Here is a 12,204-nt window from a genome sequence, read left to right on the forward strand (position 1 = left end):
TGTGTGTTGCTACCTTGGCCTCCACTCGAACGGTATCAGAGTAGGTCCTCTTTTGGCACTTACCTCCTTGTCATCTTCTCCTTGAGTTGCTCTTTTTATTGTCTCATATTGAGCTATCCTCTTAGGTGGAAAAGGTATAATGTCCTTAACTATGTTAACATCATTTTTTCGTGTTTTGGGGGTCGTTCACATGCTGTAAGGTTTCCATTGACATCCTAGGGGAGAATCAGTTTGAACAATTTTTTTATTCGATATTAGGTTTCCTTCTCATTGCAAGCATTTGGTGTGTAACATTTTGTGTTAGATATTCACTATTTGCACGGTGAAATGGTAGGCATACTCTCCATTGAGGGGATAACCTTGATGGGACCAACTATCCATTGTGGTTCTCTATATGATGCGTCATGTATTGGTTTTGTCAAAGTGCTTTGGAATATTGTTATTGGCATTGAGGCATGCCCTTTCTTGCCCCAACACAACACATGATAGTACAAGTACTTTAGATGGTGATACTAGTACACCATGTCTTTCTAGAACAACTTATGATAGTACAAGTACTTTAGATGGTGATACTAGTACACCATGTCTTTCTAGAACAACTTATGATAGTACATGTACTTTAGATGGTAATACTAGTTTAGATGTAACGGTGGCATCCACGTCCGCATTTTCCATAGCAAAACAAGCCAGGTGCGATGGTAGAGATGCACACGCACATGCATTAGTGGCACTTTTTGTGAAAAGGAGCATTATTTCTCATACTCGCTCATGTAAAACTGCCAACAAGTAGGCTTGAGAAGTGCTTGTGCATGGCTTGGGAAGCACTTTATGTAGCTTGGGATGAACTTGTTGCACTTTACCAGGTGTATAATGAGGCATGAGTGACCTACTTACACAAGCAATTAGAGTTCGAGCATATGGATGAGGGAGATTTAATGGATGGGTTTCTTACGAGGATTAAAGATCTCAGCACATGAGCAGTTTATATGTATTGAAGAGGCCTACTATATGAAGAATTCATTGGTGTCTACTGTTCTCACGGCACTACCAAATTCATACCAAGGTTTTGCATCCACACTTTGGCTCATGTGATGAAGGGTAACCCTAATGCCCGTACGTTTGATGAGTTGGTTGCACTGCTCTCTTGCAACAACATGAAGAGCAATCTTGTCAAAATTCAACTAGTATATGTGTGGGAGATCATGCATTCGTTACTACGAGTCAAAAAGGAAAAGTTGGTTACACTGCTCTTGCAACATGAAGATCAATCTTGTTAAAATAGAACTAGTATGTGTGTAGAAGATCAAGCATTTGCTACCAATCAAAAAGGAAAGGAAAAGGCAAGGCCTTTTCTCACGTGACTATAAGCCAAAGGCAAAGTTAGTAAAGGCAAGATATGGTGTTAGAGATACCAAAGCTTGAGGCCCCTATCAAACAAGTATGTGAGGGGTGCAATGAGTATCATTTTCTAAAGATGGATCAATTATTTAGGGATATTTTATTGATGACCACTCTAGACTATTATGCCCACCATAGCCACCACCATAGCACAAGAGGGTAAGGAGCTCTAGTCACCACCCAGCATAGAGGAGAGTGTGGATAATTCCACACTCCCGGGCACTTATAGAGGCTTGCTTGACCACCCAAGTGCTCTTACGTAGGTGCCCTCACCATAGACTGCCGTCTACATCACGACATATGGGCTCTGCATCTAGTCGAGCTCCCATGTACCATTATAGGCTACGTGACATTACCCCCCCTCAAGAATAGCTTTTTTTTCGTAACTAGGGGAAGCTTTTACTAAGCGTATTTAATTGTTCTAATGTTCAGGCCTCCTCTGATATATCCTTCTAGTTTACAAGTGCCTACAGTGCACAGTATGCCTCGTGTTCCAATATCTAAACATAGGAATCCTCTTTGGTTCAAATGGAAGTGATCGTAACTGTAAGGACACAACTAGAACTTCAAGGCAAACTACGTTGCCCTGTTGATACACTATTTTCACATGCCACTGACATGAAAAACTAAATATACTCGAGAGCTACTCAAGTTTGTAGACTACGCTACCAACGTGATGAGTCTTCTCCTTTATAGCTCTATGACCATAGGAGATCTAGACTAGAATCCATGCATCAACCTAAATGGAGTAAATGTAGTTGGTGAATATCTTAATTGGATTGCTTTCTACTCATATATGCACAAGCATATGCTCTAGAACTTGGTTGACTTTTCGATCTAACCACCATCAAACTCCATATGGTTGCCGTACTCATACTTAGAATAATATCCAACTTGTTAAAGATTTTCCTTCAAAAGTAACTATCAAACTTCCAATCTCTATCCAATACTATATCTGTAGGCAGGCCATATAGTTTGTAGAGACGTTTGATAAAGAGCCTAGCAAGCTCAAACGTTTTCACATCTTTTAGTAGTTGGAATAAACTTTGCCATATTAGTCAACCTATTCATTCTTCCTTTCAAGAAGAGTTTTTTGTTGAAAACGATCAAGAAACTATAAACAATTGTATGTGTGCAGATCATATTATCATCTATGCCTGTAACTATGACAAGGAAAATAGAACACACGGACATCATGTATTCACCTTAAGTACGACGGCAAAGGAAACATGCGGCGCTAGTGTTTCATTCGGACACACTAACCGCCACTTGCAACTATGAAAGATGTCAATGAAGCACAAACCACATTCTTTGCACATTCTATGAAATCAAAGATATCTATCTCTTCTTGTGGTTAGAAACCACATGGAGTTGAATGAAGTAAGTTTATGCAACTATTACAAGTCTTAAGCAAAGTGTACTATAATGTGGTAAAATTTAATTGAAATTACAAATTGTCTAGGGATAGCTACACTTTCGCATCTCAAAAAGTTCTTACGCTCTTCAAGAATAGTTTTGAGTTGTTTGTTCTTCCTAGAATAATTCACACATCTTACAACAAAGATGGTGTCCACAAAGATAGCATCTATGTGATCTATAGTGTCTACACACTACTAAAAATCAAGAGTAATGTGCAAGCAATGAGAGTTTTACAAACCCCCAAGCCCACAAGTAGATACATACCTATCTATATGTCTACTCTGGCAACCACTCTAGGCACTATAACCATGTGACTAAATAGCTAGCTATGTCTCTAATGGGCATGTCTTTGGGTTACCATGTTGACATCTAAATGTTAGTAGCATTTTCTAGACACAACTCTACAAGTGTGGGCTCACTAGACACCTTTACTGAGCCAAAACATTAGACAAACTAGTGATAAATCATTCTCAACTACAGACAACAATCCATAAACCATTTTTAACCACAAAAAATAGTTTACTACAAAGCAAGAATTGAGAATTCCTTTCTTATTTAACTAGTTTGTATATACATATGCTACGATATGTGGTTTAGGTATGCATTCAACACACCTTGATAGATAAATAAACATAATATTTGTACTTTGAGATTGCTATGACATAAATAACAGAACATCCAATTTGTGTTCAATACCAATATGAAGTCTGATGTATAACATTTCTTTGTTGCCTCCTCATTAGAGTGGCAATGCACTACCTACCCATAGGTGGCAATATACTACCCTACTATAAATGACAAACAAAGAATAATGAGGCCTCGTATTCACTTCATAAACATATTACAAAATAAAAATGTTACAAGTTTTCTTTTTTATGGCAAAGTAAAGAGGAACGATGTCCACTTTACCTTGTCTATCAAAATGCCAAATCTTTCTCTCGATTTGGTTTAGTAACTCCATACTCTTTAACGAGTAACTCCGCCCATGGATATAATCTTCTTGAGTTGGAGTATCCATATAGCCATCTTTTACAAGATGCTTGAGTCACTTACTATGAAGTGCTCCTCTAGATTGACCTAAAACCTTTGGCACTATGGCACAAAGTTTGGGGCATTCTAGCACCCAATCATTGTTGACCTCTAATCAATAACTATTTCAATCTCTGAACTCTATAGTATCTAGCTATGAGTCTTGCTAGGCCGTTATAGTAGCCTTAGACTCAACTTTAGTGTGAATATAAGTAGCAAAGTCCTTCAAGAACTTGCCCAAATACTTTGTGGATCCACCTCATGGCTAGTTTCCATGCTTGAGTATAGTGTGAAAACACTTTCACATCTACCTAACTACACACTGAACACTCTTGGCAATTTGGCCACACCAAATTGACTAGGTTAGGGCTTTACCTAGAATATTAAGCACCTAAGGTTTGTGACTTTCCATAAAATTTGAGCTCAATGGAAGTCAACACCCAATATCAATTAAAAGATACTACCACTTTTTCCCCCAATAAATTTATCACCCCCATTTGACACAGGGTTAATTGGCCATGAAGGGTCCACCCCCCCTGAGCACTCTATCTTAGTACATAACCCAAGAGATTCATCTAATCACTCCGGATCAGTGCTCACTCTTCTTCTTGCAGAAACCTTGGCTAATCTCTCTAGATTAGCACACCTTTCTAATGAGGAAGCCATGACTTCTAGAAATTGCAATCACGTGTAGCAAGCCATGCTTTAATATATTAACAATTAAGTTAACTATTGGGCTCTTCATATGAGTAACTTGATCAAGATTTTGTGTAATCACTCCTCTGGATAAACACCAAATCAGTTTTCTTGTATGGTTTGCCTTTGATCTCTCTGGACCATTTTCAACCTTGAGTTTATTCCTGAACCACCATGCTCAATCTTAAACTCAACATCCAAGTTAAGAGACCCCTATGACTACTCTAGATCAGCACCACCTCTTGACATAAGACTACAAATGCAACCATAAATGATTACCTAAGCCTATCAAGTAGGTAGATCATGCAGACATAATATACATAGTGACTATGCACCACAAAATCAAAAGCCAAGAAAGTCAATTTCTTATGTTTGCTTTGGTGTCCCATTCCACCAAGGTCACAAGAATTTCCATTGAATATTTGACACCCCATAACATTAAATGATCACGAAAACTATCGTGACACAAAAATTGAACCTCCTTGCTTTTAATCAAATGACTCCACATCCTCAAAACCCAAGAGTGATGCAAAACATCACCATAGCAATTATAAGAATCAATTTGTTTTCAAAGAAGGTATATATTGTTGAGGAGATTAAAAATCTAACCGCAAAACTCTACAATACTCACTCTAGAGTATACTTATAGATTAATATCATAAATCTTGGGCTACATGTAATTCCAACCACTTGGATTGCAAAATTTTAAAGAGTTATAATATAAAAACAAAAAAATGAGCCGATATTTTTCCAAATGACATAACATGTAACAAATGGAAGATATATGTATCCCACGTAACATAGAGTAGCTATGTACTCACATATAAACACGATGAACAAGAAAACAATAAAATGTCCTTGATCCTTGGGTATTACATTCTCAAAGTCTATTAATTTCAAGCTCGTGATTACTACGAAACTCACTGACTATGAGCATTGGATTACTACGAATCCCATTAAAAGGGTAGCAAAAAAGATTTTTGCTTTTCTCTTTCCATAAATGGGGTCAGACATCTTTGCAACCAAATATTCTTATTTTCTACTGGCATGTTAAAATTCATGCAAAAGGGCGTGCATCACTACTACGGACCAGGCATGAGGGCGTCCCTCTCTATAGATCGAGTAAACAAGACTCTGGTTGTTAAACAACATAACACTATGGTTGTTAGATGCCCAAAGATAATTTTTGTTGTCTATGATACAAACATAGGGCTTACTTTGGTCTCGGTCACACTATGGTGAATCAATGCACGTTGTAAGTTGGTCTAAATTCTGTTTCAAAAAACTAGTTAGAACAAGGAAACACATTGGAGACACAGTATCCCTCTGTAAAAACAATCTCTGAAAGCAAGATGGTCGAACAACCATAATTTAGTGTGGCCAAGAAGGCATAGCTCCTTGGCCCAACAAACCAAAGCCACCAACAAATAAGTGGGTGGATATCCATCAACTCGGGTAGCGGATATTGACAATCGTGTGCACCAACATATAAATTTGGAGTCCTAAAACTCATATAACTTATAAAAAGTTACAAAACTTAAAAAGCACTAACTTGATAGCTCCAAGTTAGCTTTTGGAGTAGACTTGCCGAGCACCCAACAGCAACACGACAACTTTGCAAGTGGTTCACCTTAAATAGGACAACTTGTTGATGTATGCCCAATGCAATTGTGCGAACACATGTTTGTGAAAACAATGTTCATAAGCATAACCATAGCAGATTGGTAATCAGCATACTATGATGCATGAAATACCACAAGCTGGCATCAAATACATATACATAGCCCACTATTGTCTCTTTTCATACCTTGCATACATCAATGTCATTTGCACATGTGGAAAATAGCATCAGTGCCATTTGCACCATTTTTTTAAGTAGCATTACGGCTACCCCAAAGTGATGTATAAACATGTATTTGCAAGCACAACAAACAAATACGCTCGACAACTGTAAACTGTAACACATTTTGCATTACATCTCAAAAGAACTGTATGCATGCTCCCATGCATACCCACAACCACGCCGGATGCGTCTCAAGCTCTCTAAAATATGGAACATTCACTGGACTTGTAAAGCTTTCCACATTGCCTCGACCCTCAATGTCGACTAGTCCATGTGTTGATACCAACATCCAAATTTATTCAAAGCCATTGTTGCTTTTGTTCCCAGATCTTGCAGAAGTGAGCTCTTTCTGGCATATGGAGAAGAACCATGCCTCGTTTGTCTTCCAACTGACTCCCTATCCCCTACAAAGGCTGACCCTTTGTAAGGAACTTCGGAACCGACCTCCTCTGTATAGACCTTGAAGAAGCATTCGATATCCATTTAGATGCAAGATTAGGAAACGTAAACAAGCCTTTATAGCTTCCATTGCTGCCAATATGTTCCACTTCTTTTCCTGGACTTTGTAGCTACTTCAACCAAGACCTTCCAAGCATGCTTTTCCTCTTACATAGGAACGAATGGTTTGCTTGGGGGGACTATGATTGCGACCCAGAGAAATGTGCCATCTCAAAAATGGCAAGATCGGTAGATTTCGGGGTGCCAGTATACGTGGCACCCCATTGACCCCGGTAGCCGGTCATCTAGCTTTGGGACTTGGAAATTTTTCGAAGTCCCAGTGCCATGTCCAAACATTGGTCCGTGCAAAATGTTATGAACATATGTACAGACACATGTCTAGACATCACGCGTATAGATGTGTGGGAGGTGGGATTCGAACCCAGTACCTCCCTCATCCCAAGCATGTGCCTTACCAACTCCACTATGGCACAACCGTGTGACCAACCCACGTCTGCACATGTATATAGCCCGGTGTTTATACTTGCAGGCCGCCGGGGTGCCGACTACCGGCTGCGGGCTCGATCAAATGGGGTGCCACGTATACTAGCATCCCAAAAACTACCTAGCGCTGGCAAGATCAGCCAAGAGCTACGTTGCACAAGGCCGATAAGGCAGAAAAGGATGCGGACGTTGAGAAGAAGTCTGCCTCAGCTTCAACTTCTCAAACTCATATCTCCTCTTGTGAGTAGCGACCCTATTTTATGGCAGCGATTCCCTTGTGCATCCTAGTGTGCATGGAGTCCACTACAAGGTGGTGGGCCCCACGCTGTGCTTCAGCACTACTGGTGGAGTGGCAGTGCTTCTTGTGCTTCAACTACAATAAGGGCTCTGGCATCATGTGCTTCTCGTGCTTCAACTTCTCAAACTCATATCTCCTCTTATGAGTAGCGACCCTATTTTATGGCAGCGATTCCCTTGTGCATCCTAGTGTGCATGGAGTCCACTACAAGGTGGTGGGCCCCACGCTGTGCTTCAGCACTACTGGTGGAGTGGCAGTGCTTCTTGTGCTTCAACTACAATAAGGGCTCTGGCATCATGGCCCACCCACCAGTAACCATCATTCAACCCTTTTTCTCCCCTCTTCTTTAGATCGTCCAGCTCTGGGAGCATCTACTCCAGGTGATATTACCGCTTTCTTCTCGTCCCTCTTGTTTACTTTCAAATAAGCATAGGCTTCTCTTCCCTTCCAAGAGTGCTGATCTACAGTACACCCCGAATTGTTTGCAAAAAAACTGTGAAAGAGGAGAAAGAGTATTTTCAACCATTCAAATTAAAAATCAAGAAAGTGTTCTCTCTTCAGGGACCGCTTCTTGTGCAAAAGAGAGAGAAAGCATCCAATTCAGAATTGGGCTATGATACCAATGTTATGCCCACCATAGCACAAGAGGGCAAGGAGCTCTAGTCACTACCTAGCCATAGAGGGGAGTGTGGATAACTCCACACTACCGACGGGCACTTATAAAGGCTTACTCTCCAACTTGGGCGCCCTCACCTCTAGACCCCGGGGATGCACCCACTGTCTGCACTCCAACATACGAGCTCCGCATTATTCGATCGAGCTCCCACATGAGAATGAGAATGTGTCTACATGTAAAGTTGGAACCCTTCTAACATATCAAGGGGGGTCAAAGGAGTTTCATATATATATGGCTGAATGTGGCATCAAACATCAGTGAAGGTGCCTTACACATCTTAGAAAAATGGTGTGGCTAAGAGGAAGAACAGATCTCTCATGGAGATGGCACGTTGCGTGGTTAAAGGCCAGGATTTGGCTCACGTTTTTTGGTTAGAGGCAGTTATGTGTGTCAGTTATGTGGTGCTAAGCAGATGCCCTAACAATGCCTTGTAAGCTTTATAATTACCTCTTGTAAAGCTTGGAATGACATGAAACTCTTTGTGGCTCATTTACGTGTTTTACTTATACTCTTGTGCCTAAGAAACAACACAATAAGCTAGATGATAAGACATTAACGTTTATTTTTATGGGATATAGCTCAAAAAGAAAAGGGTATAGACTCTATCATCACAAGGTGGATTTTGGTGAGTAGAGATGTTGCCTTTGTTAAGAACTCACTTCAATCCATGCTTTTATGTAAAAAAACAACAAAATGTATGGACGTCTTTTATACACTACTACCTTTGTACAATGGCAGGCAGCCATATGTGGAGCAAATGAATGCTCAACTAGGTGATGCAAAAATCAGTCCATATCGACTGAAAATCAACTCAACCTTTACCCCACAAATCAGCTTATTGATGAGATAATTATGGATAATGCAATGGATGAGAAAAGGGAAGCCACACAAACATCCAAGAGTATGCCAAAATGGTTGGGTAGATACTCCGGGATAGCAAATTAGCCACTACTACTTTGCCTTGTAGGATACGTGCATCATGCATCTTATTGCTTTGTGGATCATGTTCTTATTGCCAGTATATGCAAATGAAGAGAAACCTATTTCCTTTGAGGAAGAATAGGAAAATAATCATTGGATACATGCCATGTAGGATGAGGACTCAATCCTCAAAAATAACTCTTGGTATTTGGTAGATTTGCATTATGGTAAAAAGGCCATTGGTATGAAATGGGTTCTTTTGCTTAAGCAAGCAATATCGCTACAAGGATAAGCTTGTTGCAAAGGGTTATGCTCAAGAGAAGGGCATAGATTATGATGAGAACTTTACACCCACATCTTATATGACTACATTGAAGTGTATCATTACATTGGTAGTGCATCATGGTTGGAATGTACATCAGTTGAATATCAAGACTACCTTCTTAAATGGTGATTTACATGAGAGCTTTATGTATCACAGCCTCATGGTTTTTTTGAGAAGGAACATAAGTCTAAAGTATGCAGGCTAAGAAAAGCTTTATATGGCCTTAAAGTAGGCTCGGAGAGCATGGTATGAGAAGATAAATGTATGCTTGGTTATTAATAGGTTTTACAACAGTCTAACTGAGAATACTCTATATGTAAAGAGGAGTAAAGCTTATTTTTTAGTCATTGTTTTATACGTTCATGACATGCTGCTCACATGCTCTAATGAGGAGCCTTTAAGGCTAAATTACATGTGTCATTTACGAGGACAGATTTGGGCTCATTGAATTATTATTTGGGCATATAGTTTATGTAGCATAATGATGGTATTGTGATGTTACACAATCAAAGTACATATAGAGACTGCTTACAAAGTTTGGTCTTGAAGACTGTAAGCATGTTGCTACACCAGTGGTGGCGATAGGTGTAAGGCTTTGTCTCCATGATGCAGGCGAACCATTTGATGCATCACTTTATTAGCAAGTTATTGGGTGCCTCATTTATCTATGCAATATGAGGCCATACATTTAGCTTGGGGTCTCCCAATTGAGTAAGTTTATGTGCGGTCCCAGAAATAAGCATTGGGAGGCTGCCAAGCGAGTGTTTCGATACTTATAAGGCACTTAGTCCCTTAAGCTATTCTATGCTAAGGGGGGTGATATTTAGGTGCATGCTTTCAACAATTCTGATTAGGTTAGATGTTATGACACTCGAGTGTCCACTAGCGGCTTTTGATTTCATCCTGGTGATTCATGTATATCATGGCTCAATAGGAAGTAGCTTTGACAACGGGCACTTTGAACTATGAAGATGAGTACAAGGTAGGTTTTACAACGATTGGGGAATGTGTATAGCTCATATGCATTTTGACCAGATCTTAGGGTCGAACAACAATCCCCCACCTCCATCTTCATTGACAACCAAAGTGCATTAGCCATTGGCAAGGAACCTAGTGTTTCATGCTCACAGAAAGTACATTGAGGTGCATTATCAAATTTATATAAGGGAGAGATTAATTGCAAGAGAGATTAGCCTAGCTTTTGTCTCTACAAATGATAATGTGGGCAGATATGTTCATGAAGGCTCTCTCACACGAGATAAGTTCAAAAAGCAAACATAACTTAGCCCTTAAAAATAGACTTGAAAATAACGAAGAGTCATCCCATGGGTCGAGGCATTCTTACTAATGAGTTTGACACAACCATCTTCGAACCACTTCTGGAATTAACATTTACAAATGTTAAAAGTTTTTGGATAGTGAAGATAAGAACTAGGACTATGAGAATCTTTCAAAGCCTAATGACTATGAGGATTAGATTCATGTCTTGGTGATCATGGACACTCTTCCACACAGAAGCTTGAAACAAGGTGATGGAGAAAACCTCCCTATTCATGCTTAGTCTAGCATCCCTTTTGGGATCCCAATACTGACTTTGAACTAGGGGGTATCTTTTAATTTATCTAGCGATGTCTCCTCCCATGGAAGAAGCCACTTTGCCATTTCCCACATCACCCAACCTCCATGGAGTATGTTCTCCATGGAGACAAATCCTCATTGGTCATCTCATGATGGGCTACATTGATAAAAAGACCAAGTGCCTCGACCACAAGCCCACACAGAGAGGTAGATATAAGCACCCCAATGACAATAACATCACTCACAAATTCATAAGCACCCCAATGACAATAACATCACTCACAAATTCATAGGAGTATGTTCTCCATGGAGACAAATACTCATTGGTCATCTCATGATGGGCTACATTGATAAAAAGACCAAGTGCCTCAACCACAAGCCCACACAAAGAGGTAGATATAAGCACCCCAATGATAATAACATCACTCACAAATTCATGGGTGAGAAACTAGCTTGGAGGTGGCCATGGTTATGGAGAGAAAATTACTATGCCCCTCATCTCACTACATACATACCAATTCAAATCACTTACCTTTTTTGGCGATGGGTTTGAGATCTCTTCAAGGAGCATGACAAGAACTCAAAGTTGCTGTAAGACCCCCCTCCCGGGGGCATCGGTGTGGCGGAAGCAACGTCGGCCTCCCACGCGGGGTGGGGATCCACACTTAGGGCCTCGCCCGTCGGATGTCCGGATGAGAAACTAGCTTGGTGGTTCCTCCGAAACCGAGCCCGGAAAAACTCCCCTCGCCCGGAAGGCACGGGAGATTCCGCCATGAGAGACATTCTTCTAATGGGGGAATTAATCTAACGAGTCAAAGTCTTGACTAGTTAAACTGATCTGACCGAACCTGAAGTCACATGGTCAGATCAAGAAGAGACTTGCACTTAGTCCATGGAATCACCGCTTTTTTCCTCCTTTAAACGAGGCACAACCACACTGATCCCCTCCCACAAAACAAGGTCTTCTCGGGACTTAATCTGACTAATGTAACTAATCGCATCTTAATTGTTTCGTAGGAATCCTCTAGCCCATGGGTTAGCCAACCACCCGACCACTATATTGGTGGGATTCCTTTATA

Source organism: Cibotium barometz, chromosome 25 (assembly GCF_041138505.1).
Source record: "Cibotium barometz isolate CiBa-2024 chromosome 25, ASM4113850v1, whole genome shotgun sequence".
Classification (NCBI taxonomy): domain Eukaryota; kingdom Viridiplantae; phylum Streptophyta; class Polypodiopsida; order Cyatheales; family Cibotiaceae; genus Cibotium; species Cibotium barometz.